Source organism: Schistocerca nitens, chromosome 2, assembly GCF_023898315.1.
Source record: "Schistocerca nitens isolate TAMUIC-IGC-003100 chromosome 2, iqSchNite1.1, whole genome shotgun sequence".
In the NCBI taxonomy this organism is placed as follows: Eukaryota; Metazoa; Arthropoda; class Insecta; order Orthoptera; family Acrididae; genus Schistocerca; species Schistocerca nitens.
Genome location: NC_064615.1, coordinates 1,103,946,168 through 1,103,960,928, shown reverse-complemented (window position 1 = coordinate 1,103,960,928; position 14,761 = coordinate 1,103,946,168). Strand labels below are relative to the sequence as shown.

General features: G+C 40.0%; 1 protein-coding gene across 1 annotated transcript in view; it reads right to left on the bottom strand.

The window, feature by feature from the left end:
• The window catches only part of LOC126235573 (MFS-type transporter SLC18B1-like), a 331,857-nt gene that overhangs the window by 119,749 nt on the left and 197,347 nt on the right, over positions 1–14,761 (bottom strand). The window lies entirely within an intron of this gene.

Here is a 14,761-nt window from a genome sequence, read left to right as displayed (position 1 = left end):
TCTTGCCAATCTTAAGATAAAATGTGCATACTTGCAATGAATGCTCCAGTAAAGATACTTAACAACATTCCATGCTGTTAATTCGGTTAAGTAAAGGCATATGGGTCTGTTTGTCAGGAGATCCCTTGGGGTAGGTTTGGCCTCTGAGTTACGAGTTTTGTTTCACCACGTACAATGGCCCCTTTCCGTGAGAATATGTGCGAGTTGTGCTATATATGGATTTGTGGTGTATAGGTAAATGAAACCAATGTGTGTATAGTTTTATATTATGTTTGTGTTGTATGATGATGACAAGAGGATGGAGAGAATGAAACCTGGTGCTGGCATATAGCCTTCTCTTAAATAGCATCAAGGGGGCTGTATAGCTCAATGTTCCCTTCTGACACACACATCACCATGAGCAGTGTCACGTACCCTCACTTCATGAGACACAGTGCAGAGGTTTAGAATTTAATCCACAACACTGATGCAAAGAATGGTGGTCCAAAGGTTCACATCACCACTGCTTCTCCTCATTCCAGTCAAATACTGACAGTGACTTTATCATCCACACCAGTATTCGAATCAGCTTACCTCCGAACTGAGCATCAGCATATGAGTGTGAATTAGCAAACTTGACCATAGAGCCAAGTTGTTAATTCTACAATTGTACATACCTTGCAGTTTCCAAGAACTCACTGCAGAATGGGAACAAAAGTACTGGGTGCATGGCTTTCACACAAGAGAAACAACACAAAAGTGAGGGGGAACATTACAAGTTTCCTTCATGTGATCCACAGAGCTTGGCGTTACTGCCATTTGACAGTTTTCACGGTACCATTATGGAATGAATGAATGAATGAATAAAAAACAGCTCTTGACATAATCCTTTTGATAATCAATATTCCTTGCATACTACAGCACCTTAATGTGTTATACATGTTTCATTATATGCATTGACTAGAAGCTCTCCATTTTCATTAGTTCTGTGCCTCTTCTTTAATCTGATGGTAACTTCATCCATCCATATGGGACATCAGCAGCATCCACGACACACTTCTTCCACTTCCCCTCTCCACCACACACTTTCATTTAAGGACCCTCTGTTGCAAGCAACTTCTCCGCAATATACTGAGGCGATGAAAGTGATGAGATACCTCTTAATACTGTGTTGGACCTCTCTTCATCCAGCACAATACAGCAACTCAACATTACATGGATTCAACAAGTCACTGGAAGTCTCCTGTATAAATTTGAACCATGATGCCTCTATAACTATCCATAATTGTGAAAGTGTTGCCGGTGCAGAACTTCATGCATAAACTGACCTCCTGATTATGTCCCATAAATGTTCGATGTGATTCATGTCGGGTGATCTGAATGGCCAAATCATTTGTTCGAGTTGTCCAGAATGTTCTGCAAACCAATTGTAAACAACTGTGGCCCAGTGACATGGTGCACTGTCACCCACAAAAATTCCAGGGAAAGCTGTAAATGGTCTCCAAGTAGCCAAACATAACCATTTCCAGTCAAAAATCGGTTCAGTTGGACCAAAGGACCCAATCCACTCCATGTAAACAAAACCCACACCATTATAGAACCACCAAAAGCTGCCACAGTGCCTTGTTGACAACTTGGGTACATGGCTTAGTGGTGTCTGTGTCACATGCAAACTCTACCATTAGCTAACCAGGCCATGGTTTCCCAGTCATCTAAGGTTGAACTGATACTGTCACAAGGCTAGGACGGGCTCTGCAGGCAATGTGCTGTTAGCAAAGCCATTTGCATAAGTCGTCTGCTGCCATAGCCCATTAATGCCAAATTTTGCCACACTCTTCTAACAGATATAGTCGTCGTATGTCTCACATTAGTTTCTTTGGTTATTTAATGCAGTGTCACTTGTCTGTTAGCACTGACAACTCAACACATATGTCGTTGCTCTCAGTCAATAATTGAAGGGCATCGGCCACTGTATTGTCTGTGGTGAGAGGTAATGCCCAAAATTTCTTGGTACACTCGTGACACTGTCTATCTCGGAATATTGAATTCTGCTATGATTTCTGAAATGGACTGTCCCACGCATCTAGCTGTAACTACCATTCTGTGTTGAAAGTCTTAATTCCCATCATGCACCCACCTTTTCACCTGAACCACCTCAGTACAAATGATAGATCCATCAATACATTGCCATTTTATACCTTCTGTACATGATACTACCACCATCTCTATATGTGTATCACTATTCCATTACCTCACTGTCTATAATCCACCCAAAGATGTCTTACTGATTATCATCAGTTTCAATAGTTTTATTTCTTTTTATATTCTTACAAATATTCCTTCATTTCTCATTCAATCAGTCCACTTCTATTTCAACATTTTTCTCCACAGCCACATTTTGAAACTACCCAAGTATTTTTGTTTTTTTTCTTTTTGACTGTCTATTATGCAATTTCATACAATACAACACTCCAGAAAAAAAACACTTGGTGGATCTCTTAGTTATATCAGAATTCTGTCTGTCACTATTTACATCATTTACTCCCCCCCCCCCCCCCCCCTCCCTCGCTACCACTCCATTTTCATTCATTTTAAATAACAAATGGCAACAAGAGCGGTATGATAGGAGTCAAGCAATTTGTCTCTGCATACAAATGTGCAAAGATATTTGATTTCTTTGTAAAATAGAAACAGGCAGCAAGCAACGAAGTTACTTGTTACCCTTAACATTCTGTGGTGACCTTTCTCTCTGACTTTCCAATGCCCAGCACTGTAATTTTACCATCCCTTTAAATCTGGTACATTAATATTTGACAGCAATGTCAATTTCAGTATAAGCACAGAAGCAGGTAGAATCAATAGTGAGGACATTCATTACTTTCAAACATCATTCAATTTGTTCTTCTGAAGTTAAAGATTATGCTCTAATAACATATATTTAATTGGATAAATGTACAAAATGAGAGTGGAAATCAACTTTAACATTCATTATGATTATGTTAGGTGGACAAAATGCAGATCCTGTTAATGGAATATGTATTCCATAGAGTCAAACAATGGAAAGTCAAGGATGGATGTGTTAGTTGCATTGTGTGTGTGTGTGTGTGTGTGTGTGTGTGTGTGTGTGTGTGAGAGAGAGAGAGAGAGAGAGAGAGAGAGAGAGAGAGAGAGAGAGAGAGTGTGTGTGTGCACGCACCTTCTATTTTTGACAAAAGCCTTATTGGCCAGAAGCTGTATTTGTGACAGTCTTTTTGTTGTGCCTATCTGGGACTCAGCATCTCTGCTATTCCATAGAGTCATAAGTACAGTACCTATACTTGCAACTTTTGTGTGTGTAAACAGTCAATACATATAACAGAGGCAATAATGAAAATATTACAAGAGTAACCACATGGTATCAGCAAATCTCATGTAGAAAATTACGCGGGTTGAAACTTTAATAGTGGCAACTATTTATTTACAGCTTGTACAAAATAGATACGTGTTTCAAAGTTTTATTGACTTTCAAAGTCACCAGCATTGTGTATAACCCATCGCCAGCGATGTGGAACTTGTACGATACTCTTAGTAGTGCCATTTGTGTTGACAGTTTGAGCGGCGTGGTCTAGTGCCTAACAAATTTGTAGCAATTTTGAAGCAAATGCTGTGAACTGTTTCCTTCAGTTTAGAAATAGAGTTGAGCACACGAGGGCTTCAGTCAGGGGGGTGCAGTAGGTGGTATAGCACTTAGCAGCCCCATCAGTCAAACAAATCAGTAACAACTTGCGCTGTATGTGCTTGAGCATTGACCTGCAAAATGATGGTCAGGTCCCACAGAAAGTGTCATCACTTCTGTTTCCAAGCTGGTCATAGGTTGTGTTCCAAAAATGAACAGCATAGAGACAGAAGTGATGACACTTTCTGCAGGACTTGACCATCATTTTGCAAGCCAATGCTCAAGCACATACAGTGCAAGCTGTTACTGATTTGTTTGACTGCTGGGGCTGCTAAGTGTTATACCACTTACTGCACTCCCCTGACTGAAGCCCTCATAAGTTCAACTCAATTTCTAAACTGAATGAAATACTTCATGGCATTCGCTTCACAACCACTACAAATTCATCGGGCAATAGACTGTGCTGCTCGAATTGTCAACACAACTGACACTGCTAAGAGTATCCTACAACTTCCACATCGCTGGAAATAGGTTATACACAATGCTGGTAACTACTTTGAAGGTCAGTAAAACTTTGAAACACCTACCTATTTTGTAAGAGTTGTAAATAAATAGTTGCCACTATTAAAGTTCTGACCCTCATATAAATGTTACAAGGACTTGTACAATTTCACTAATAAAAATCTAAGAAAACATGACTGTTTACATTATAGTCAACCAACGTATTCAAAATGAGAAGATGAAAACAATTTTCCTTTATGGTGCTGAGAAATCTACTTAATAATCTTTATATTTTAATTCTGTGGGTACATGAAGAAAAAATTGTGTAACAGATTCAACTCACACCCACGTAAGTACCAGTACTCATCTAATTAATACACAGAATATCAAGCAAGATGTTCTTTAAGTTACATTTAAATGAAGATTTATTGTCTTGTGTACTTAGTACTCAACAGCCATCACATGTTGGCAATCATTTTTTTGGCTATGTCATTATCTCAAAGAGACTTTTTCCTGCACGGACTTGCACCTTTGCCCGTTGTATATGGAAGTTTTCAATTATTTATTTTTGAGGTGATAGTATAGTACAGATTAAAGCAGTTAGCAGCAGCAGCCTTTGTGGTAGATGTTATGTTTAAAATATAGATAAAGTGAGAGGTAAATACTTACTGATACAATAACACATGGAAATGGTTTTTAATTATTTTTATATTCTTAACTTATTGTCTCCTGCATTTTCTGACACTAATGATACATTACATTGGTTTGTAATTACTATTACAATATGTTTCTCTGTAAACTGGGCCACTGATGATGGGGTTAGTCTGATACTGGGAAATTGCAATCAGCCTACAAAGGAGTTGGCTTACAAAACACTCATGTGACTCATTCTCGAATACTTTAAAATTTGTTTGGTGTTGTGAATTCCTTGGCATCAGCTGTATTAGGTATAGATCTACTGCCCAATAGTGACACACAAAAATTTGTGCCAGACTGGGATTCAAACCCAAATTTCCCACTTAATGTGAGTGGTCACCTAAATGGCTATCAATCCATTCTAGAATATTGTTCTAGTATGTGGGACTCATACCATACAGTACTAACAAAGTATGCGTACAAAGAAAGACAACATGAATGGTTGAAGTTTTGTTTCATCCACATCACGGAGATGCTGACAAATGTGAACTGGCATATGTTGAGAGATAGACACGACTTGTTCAACAAGGGCTCGCTTACAAGGTTTCAAGACCCACCATTAGTAAGGAATCTAAAAATACACTGGAACCCCCTATATATCGCTCCCATAGGTACTGCAAGGACAAGATTAGACCAATTGTAGCCCGCATGGAGGTGTTTAAGCAATCAATCATTCTTCCCACACTCCATATACGAGAAGAATCGGCATAAACCCTAATATATGGCAGAACAGAAAGTAATGTCTGCTATGCACTTGATAGTGGTTTGCAAAGCATAATATGTAGATGTAGCTTTAGGTAACAATCCAGCAATTAAATAATTTTTATGTACAGCAGCTTTGTCTGTATTTAACTTAAAATAATACCCTTGCTAAATATTTATTTCACTCTGAGAATTTAATATTACTGGTAAGTGCTTAGAAGTTTACAGTACATGTAGAACAACTGCATACTAATGAAGTTCAGGATGCAGATATTTGTAGTGGTATGCTAATGACAAGGTACTTGCTTCACACAGACAACAACATTCCCAGCTGCAAACATTACAAATTGCTTTAATGAGTCCAGATTCAGGAATTGAAAGTTCTGTTAGCTACACAGAAAGTAAAATTGAGGAGATAGCAGCTTTAATTCTAATTTGCTGAATTAAATTTAAATGGCGTAAGTGTGAGCAGCAATAAGTAGTGTACTGTTTGTTGGTTGTCAATACAGTAAGCTGTTTAAGTTTCTATGACATCATTGTCTTTTCTTAACATCTACATGTTGAATTGTTCCATACCCCCATGGATTATCCAACTTGATGGGATCTACAGAACATCATGAATGAATGAATGAATGAATGAAGTTAATGGACATCCCTAAATGACTGTGAATGCTCTTTGTTTACTGCAAAATTTTTCATTCAGAATAATAGTTTATCTCAGAACATAACAAATTACAAAATGACAGCAGGTAACATTTGCTGACCTTGAGACAGAAATGTGGCCAAACAAGGATATTGTTACAACATATTTTTTTTTATTTACAAAGACATATTATTAACATACAGAGCCTTATGTTACACATTCCAGTGTTAGGAATGCCAGCATTATTTTCATGTGGGATATTGTAATAGAATCTACATAAGAAAAAATGTTGGTTGCTTCTCGAGATGCAGTGATCAACCCCAAGCTCCACACTACACTTGAAAATGAACATCTTATACTGAAAGTTCAAGCTGATTTGGAAGTAGCACAAGAAGAGTTATCATCTTTATCAGCTGCAGCCTGCAGTAGTCATTTTACAGCTAAACCAGAAGACTAGAATACATTCAAGTCTTCCAAATCAGTGAAATGATCAAGGAGACACTGAAAACCTGCTTGCTTCAGTCTAGCTCTCTCCAACCACTTTAATACTTTATAGGCTGAGGTCAAAAGTATATAGACATCCGTAGCTCTGATGCAGTCTGATAGTGGAAGCAAAGTGTAGGAAGAAAAGTTTTAAAAAGACCGAATGGGAGTAATTGCTGGGTAGTAGTCACGGGAAGGGAGCATGAGAACTGGGAGACTGTGGTTCAGTTGGCCACTGTGACGCCACTGAAGATTTCCTTTCCCAGCAGCCAACTGACACCAAATATACAGTCCTTACTGGTCACCAAAACCAGAGTGCCACATCCATGAATCTGTAGCATCCAGGAATGGAGTAATCGAATAAAATTCCCTGTCAGAGAACCGGCTATACCTTTTCATGCCTGAAAATGACATATACCCTTCCCACTAACCTTTCCACCCCTCCCACAGTAGTATCCTGCTGCCCACCCAATCTACACAACATATTTGTCCATCACTATACCACCCCTGCTTCCAGCCCTTTGCTCCATCACTCAAATTCTCATAAAAGATTTAGATACATCCTCCCACCACTACCTTCTCCAGCCCCAGCCCCATTACAGGCATTTCTTACCCCATCAAAGCCAGTGCCACCAGTGGAAGCAGCCATGTAGTCTACCAGACTAAGTGCAACCACTGTGCATCTTTCTATGTGAGGACAACCAATAACAGGCTGCCTACTCACATGAGTTTGCACTGCCAAACTGTGGCCAACAGACCACCACAACACACAGTTGCCAAGAATGTCATACAACACAAAGTGATTGACTTCAATGACTGCTTCACAGCCCTTGCCTTTTGGATTTTCCCCACCAACAACACCAGTTTTTCTCAATTGTGCAGGTGGGAACTCTTCCTGCAATATCTTGCATCCTTTGATCCCATAATCCCTATAGCCTCAGCTAGAGCACTGCATCTGCAAGGCAAATCCACACAAGTAGTGTTTGTCTGCATCACTCACTGTGCATCTGCATGCGGTGGTATGCAACTGGCAGTCCCCTCTTGGTATCAAGTAGTGCTCACTCGCCAAGTGTTGAGCAACAGTGTGTGGCCAGAGCCACATGACTAAGGAAACATAGAACCTACACAGCTTTGTCACAATGTAGCATCACTAAAGGGCCAGCAAGCATTTGAATGCATTTAGAATTGATATTTCTGTTTAGCTGTCGATTTTCCCCTGCTTTCCATGGAGAAACTGTGTGCTGTATACCTGAGATCCAGCAAGAGTTAACACAGTGATCAAATATGATCATTTCTAATGAAAATTAAAATCAGTGTCAAATACTGAATGTTATTAAAGGTCACTGTTTTAGCTATGGAACTGAAAATATCTGTAAAAGAATAGCTGATAAAATAATGTTGACATTCAGTCTGCTGCTAAATTTGTACTGACATTGAGACATATTTTGGATAGAACAGTTTAACAGATTTGTGTTGAGGAGTGTGACAATAGACTTAATTCATCAACTTTGGTTGTAATTAACAAGAAACTACAGTCTAGCTACATCATAGGCTTTCATGAATAAATTGAGGATACAAACTAACAGAACTTGTTACAAATGACAATATGAATTGCAGTGAACTGAAAGAGAAAGTAAGTGTAAGTTGCAGTGTTACGCAGAGATGGGCATTACTCGAATAAATTTCTATCTGGATAACTATCCAAATAATTAGATTAAACAAATTTATTCATGAATAAATTCTTTGTAATTTAAATAAAGTATAACATGTAAAGCCACTGTATTCTCTTTGTTTACTTCATGTACCGAAATATATAAAATACTTTTTGAACTGACATGTGTCTATGGAGTTACATAGAGAATTGAGATTCAAAAATTTTGGAACAGACGTTGGGTCTGAGTACATAAGTAAGTTCATAATATTGCAGCACACTGAAAACTTTTGTACCTTGAAAGTGTCAAGAGACAATTGGGAAATGCTTTTTGGCTTTCTACAAATGCAAATATTGCATCAATATCTTATCTACAATTTAAAAGCAATTAGTTTAACTGCATTGCTGCCAGTGATCATGGGAGGCTTACAACAAACTACACATATAAAATAGCCAAAGCAATGTTGAAGACATACAGTCATGAGTTTCAAATGATATAACAATGTTTTAAAAAAATAAAAAAATAGAATGTGATGTGAGAAATGAAACTAATGTAGAATAACAACAAATTATTTGCCAAAACCCAGAATGGAATTGATAATTTTCTGTTATTCGTCATACACACTAATTTCACCCAATTCCACTGGTAAGATGCACATGGTGCATGGACGCACTTCAGGTTCACAGAATATGTGCAAGTGAGTGTTGGCACACAAAAGCCACACTGCTACAAACAAGCCTCGTGTGGCTGAGACAGCTATGTGGCTATCATTAGCATTGGTAATCTTTGGCAACGTCTGCTAACATTCATGAAGTGTATTCATGCTCTCTCTTGCACAGTGCAGATGCATGTAGGCCATGTGGATAGGAACATGCTTGCAGGGCTCTAGTCTCAAGCTTTTCTAGTCCCTGTCCTTTACCTGCGTCTATGCCCTTTCCTGTTCCCACCAAAACATCGCACATGCCATCTGTCCCTACAGCACACATGCATGGCCCTTCGTACTTCCCTGCTTGTCCCCAGCTGCATAAAGCCCCCTGAAGTGGAGGGAGAGAGAGAGAGAGAGAGAGAGAGAGAGAGAGAGAGAGAGAGAGAGAGAGTGTGTGTGTGTGTGTGTGTGTGTGTGTTTTTGTATTTCTTCATACTATGGGGGACTCTGTCTGGTAGCTAAAAACATCCAAAAGAGCTGCAGCGAAAAGCAAAAGGTAGCACAGATTTGAGCATTGAAGGAGGAGGAGGACATTAGTGTTTAACGTCCCATCGACAACGAGGTCATTAGAGACGGAGCGCAAGCTCGGGTGAGGGAAGGATGGGGAAGGAAATCGGCCGTGCCCTTTCAAAGGAACCATCCCGGCATTTGCCTGAAGCGATTTAGGGAAATCACAGAAAACCTAAATCAGGATGGCCGGAGACGGGATTGAACCGTCGTCCTCCCGAATGCGAGTCCAGTGTGCTAACCACTGCGCCACCTCGCTCGGTTGAGCATTGAAGCTGCGAGGACATATTTATCAATAAATGTCAACTGGGAGACACTAGAATAAACACAGCGAAAAGTTTCAAAATTATTTACAAAACTTTTCAAGAACCAAAGTATAGTTAAAGAATACATCTACATCTACATCTACATTCATACTCCGCAAGCCACCCAACGGTGTGTGGCGGAGGGCACTTTACGTGCCACTGTCATTACCTCCCTTTCCTGTTCCAGTCGCGTATGGTTCGCGGGAAGAACGACTGTCTGAAAGCCTCCGTGCGCGCTCTAATCTCTCTAATTTTACATTCGTGATCTCCTCGGGAGGTATAAGTAGGGGGAAGCAATATACTCGATACCTCATCCAGAAACGCACCCTCTCGAAACCTGGCGAGCAAGCTACACCGCGATGCAGAGCGCCTCTCTTGCAGAGTCTGCCACTTGAGTTTATTAAATATCTCCGTAACGCTATCACGGCTACCAAATAACCCTGTGACAAAACGCGCCGCTCTTCTTTGGATCTTCTCTATCTCCTCCGTCAACCCGATCTGGTACGGATCCCACACTGATGAGCAATACTCAAGTATAGGTCGAACGAGTGTTTTGTAAGCCACCTCCTTTGTTGATGGACTACATTTTCTAAGCACTCTCCCAATGAATCTCAACCTGGCACCCGCCTTACCAACAATTAATTTTATATGATCATTCCACTTCAAATCGTTCCGCACGCATACTCCCAGATATTTTACAGAAGTAACTGCTACCAGTGTTTGTTCCGCTATCATATAATCATACAATAAAGGATCCTTCTTTCTATGTATTCGCAATACATTACATTTGTCTATGTTAAGGGGCAGTTGCCACTCCCTGCACCAAGTGCCTATCCGCTGCAGATCTTCCTGCATTTCGCTACAATTTTCTAATGCTGCAACTTCTCTGTATACTACAGCATCATCCGCGAAAAGCCGCATGGAACTTCTGACACTATCTACTAGGTCATTTATATATATTGTGAAAAGCAATGGTCCCATAACACTCCCCTGTGGCACGCCAGAGGTTACTTTAACGTCTGTAGATGTCTCTCCATTGATAACAACATGCTGTGTTCTGTTTGCTAAAAACTCTTCAATCCAGCCACACAGCTGGTCTGATATTCCGTAGGCTCTTACTTTTTTTATCAGGCGACAGTGCGGAACTGTATCGAACGCCTTCCGGAAGTCAAGAAAAATAGCATCTACCTGGGAGCCTGTATCTAATATTTTCTGGGTCTCATGAACAAATAACGCGAGTTGGGTCTCACACGATCGCTGTTTCCGGAATCCATGTTGATTCCTACATAGTAGATTCTGGGTTTCCAAAAACGACATGATACTCGAGCAAAAAACATGTTCTAAAATTCTACAACAGATCAACGTCAGAGATATAGGTCTATAGTTTTGCGCATCTGCTCGATGACCCTTCTTGAAGACTGGGACTACCTGTGCTCTTTTCCAATCATTTGGAACCCTCCGTTCCTCTAGAGACTTGCGGTACACGGCTGTTAGAAGGGGGGCAAGTTCTTTCGCGTACTCTGTGTAGAATCGAATTGGTATCCCGTCAGGTCCAGTGGACTTTCCTCTGTTGAGTGATTCCAGTTGCTTTTCTATTCCTTGGACACTTATTTCGATGTCAGCCATTTTTTCGTTTGTGCGAGGATTTAGAGAAGGAACTGCAGTGCGGTCTTCCTCTGTGAAACAGCTTTGGAAAAAGGTGTTTAGTATTTCAGCTCCCAACACAGCAATCCCACAGAAGATTAACAACATCTCATTCTTCAATAAAACAATAAAGACTTTAAAATTACAAATACCAGAAGACTTTGGGTAGGTAACTGAAAATCCCCAAATACTCCAAAACAAAGTAAAAGAATACATCATAACCTGTATCAAATGGAAAATTCACCTGAGAAAATTATAACAATCCAGAAAGTTGGTAATCTTATCAATTTCACTTTAAAAATAGATGAAAGTAAATAGAAACATAATAGTGGAAAAAATCGTTTCCAAAAATAATGTAATTTGTCATCATTTAAGTGCTCAGGTGATTATAAACACAATGTGTACATACACAATCTTGAATCACAATTTATTGTTATTAGGTAAATAGCCACCTTTCTATTATGAAAGTTCAGTGCAAATCAGTAAAAAAAAAAATCATTTGCTACAAAACATAATGAGTAAACCAAATTACACAGACGAGACATTCTGTAAATTTTGATTCTGAATTCTTGATTATTTAACATATCTTTTGTAACCCCTTATGCTCTTAGCCTTTTCTACCTACAAAACACACAGTTTTATCTAAATCTTTACTAATGGGAAAATGAGATATTAACATTAAAATTAATATGACAAAGGAGGTTTCCATAATGTTCTGGTGGGCACACACATTATAAGTAATAGTCAAAAGTGCCATCACACATCTTGTAGTTTGTATTTTGCACACACACACACACACACACACACACACACACACACACACACACACACACACAGAGAGAGAGAGAGAGAGAGAGAGAGAGAGAGAGAGAGAGAGAGAGAAGTTCATTCTATCTTCTTTGCAAGTAATTTGTACTCTTTTTGTTTTCTTATATGTGTCCTCAAAACATACAGTTTTTTATGTAATTAGTTTCACTTTGTTTTAATGGTAGTATGCTCGGACTTTTCGATATTGTTCAGTGAATAACCATAAAAATATTTGTAATGTGAGTGTTTGAAATGATGACAGTTGTGCCACTGTTTCAACGGTGCTTTATTATGCAACCAGCAACCACCCAGGCCATTCATGGAAAATAAATTGGAAATTCAAATCAATGTAATGTCTCGGTTTTCATTTCAAGCCCATCATACCTCAACACAATGACCATCTTTTTTCAGAGAACACTGACAAATGTTAAAAATTGCATTTATCTAAAGAGTATGTTAATTGAACCACTCCTCTTGTCCATTAGAATATATTGTAGCAGATAAGCATTGTGTATCCTCTGAAGTCATTTTCCAACATGTGCATTTCAAGAACACATTAATTTTCATTTTTATGCTTAATTTGGAAGGGTTTGGTATCAAGGTAAAATTATAGAAGAGCTGATGACACATTTAAAAGTGAAAAACTAACCCTAACTATGGGAAATATTAATTTTTTTATCAGAGAGGAAAGAGAGACACCTTGGTAGCAGTTCAAAAAGGGAGAGGAGCAATAGGCCACTTGAACTCCTGGATGAGAGGGAACCACCTGCTGTGAGGATGGAAGGAAACACAGATGAAGAGGAAGGTGTCAGAGTATAAGGTCAAAAATGGTATCCTACAAGCACTGTGAAAGATGCAATCCAGAGATAGCATAAGGACATAGTGAGAAGTAAAGATGGAACTGATAAGAGATATGAACAAAGCAATTAAAAACTGAAAAGCAGACAGGAAAAACATAATAAAAATAGTATCAGTGAAATAATAAGCAAAAATAAAAATGTTTACTAACACACATATCAAAAAAAGTTTTGCGTCAACCCGGTTCCCAGAACTCCTGAAGATAGACGTTGACTGTGGATATTGTATACAGACACAGTCCCTTTGACTGTTCAGAGATGTCACTAAACCCTCCCAAAGATGTAAACAACCATGCAGGAAGAGTACCTATTAGACAAAGGGGGTCCAACAGCCAATCAGTTCCAGTCATTCCACCAGGAAGGAGGTACATGGCTCATGTTGTCTGTAATAAGCATGCCTAGATGGTCAACACCGAGGTTCGATCACAAACGCATTGTTACTTTGTGCCAGAAAGGGCTCTCAACAAGGGAAGTGTATGGGCATCTCAGAGTGAACCCAAGTGATGATGTTCAGATATGGAGATACAGAGAGACAGGATCTATTGATGGCATGCCTTGCTAAACCCACCCAAGGGCTATTACTGCAGTGAAAAATGGAAATGAGCATTTGGCATCATTGGCCGGGAGGCCCCTTACAGGGCAGGTCCAGCCACCTCGGTGCAGGTCTTATTACATTCGACACCACATTGGGCGACCTGCGTGCTGAATGGGGATGAAATAATGATGAAGACAACAAAACACCCAGTCCCTGAGTGGAGAAAATCCCTACCCAGCCAGGAATCGAACCCAGGTCCCTTAGGACAGCAGTCTGATTACTGCAGTGGATGACAGCTACCTACGGATTATGGCCCAGAGGAGCCCTGACAGCAACACCACCATGTTGAATAATGCTTTTCGTGCAGCCACAGGAAGTCATGTTACAACTCAAACTGTGTGCAATAGGCTGCATGATGCACAACTTCACTCCCAACACCCATGGTGAGGTCCATCTTTACAATCATGACACCATGGAGAGCAGCACAGATGGGCCCAACAAACTTGCCAAATGGACCGCTCAGGATTGGCATCACATTTTCTTCACCGATGAGTGTTGCTTATGCCTTCAACCAGACAATCGTTGGAAACGTGTTTGGAGGAAACCCAGTCAGGCTGAATGCCTTAGACACACTGTCCAGCGAATGCAGGAAGGTGGAGGTTCTCTGATGTTTTGGGGTGGCATTATGTGGGGCCAATGTATGTCACTGGTGATCATGGAAGGCTCCGTAATGGCTGCACGATATGTGAGTGCCATCCCCCGACCTGTATAGTGCTACCATATCGGCAGCACATTGGTGAGGCATTCATGCCCCCATCGTGCACATCTTGTGAATGACTTCCTTCAGGATAATGACATCGCTCAACTACAGTGGCCATCATGTTCTCCAGACATCAACCCAACGAAGATGACTGGGATAGATTGAAAAGGGCTGATTATGGATGACGTGACCTACCAACCACTCTGAGGAATCTACGCTGAATCATCGTTGAGGAGTGGGACACTCTGGACTCTTGATGAACTTGTGGACAGTATGCCATGACGAATACAGGCATGCATCAACGAAAGAGGATGTGCTACTGGGTATTA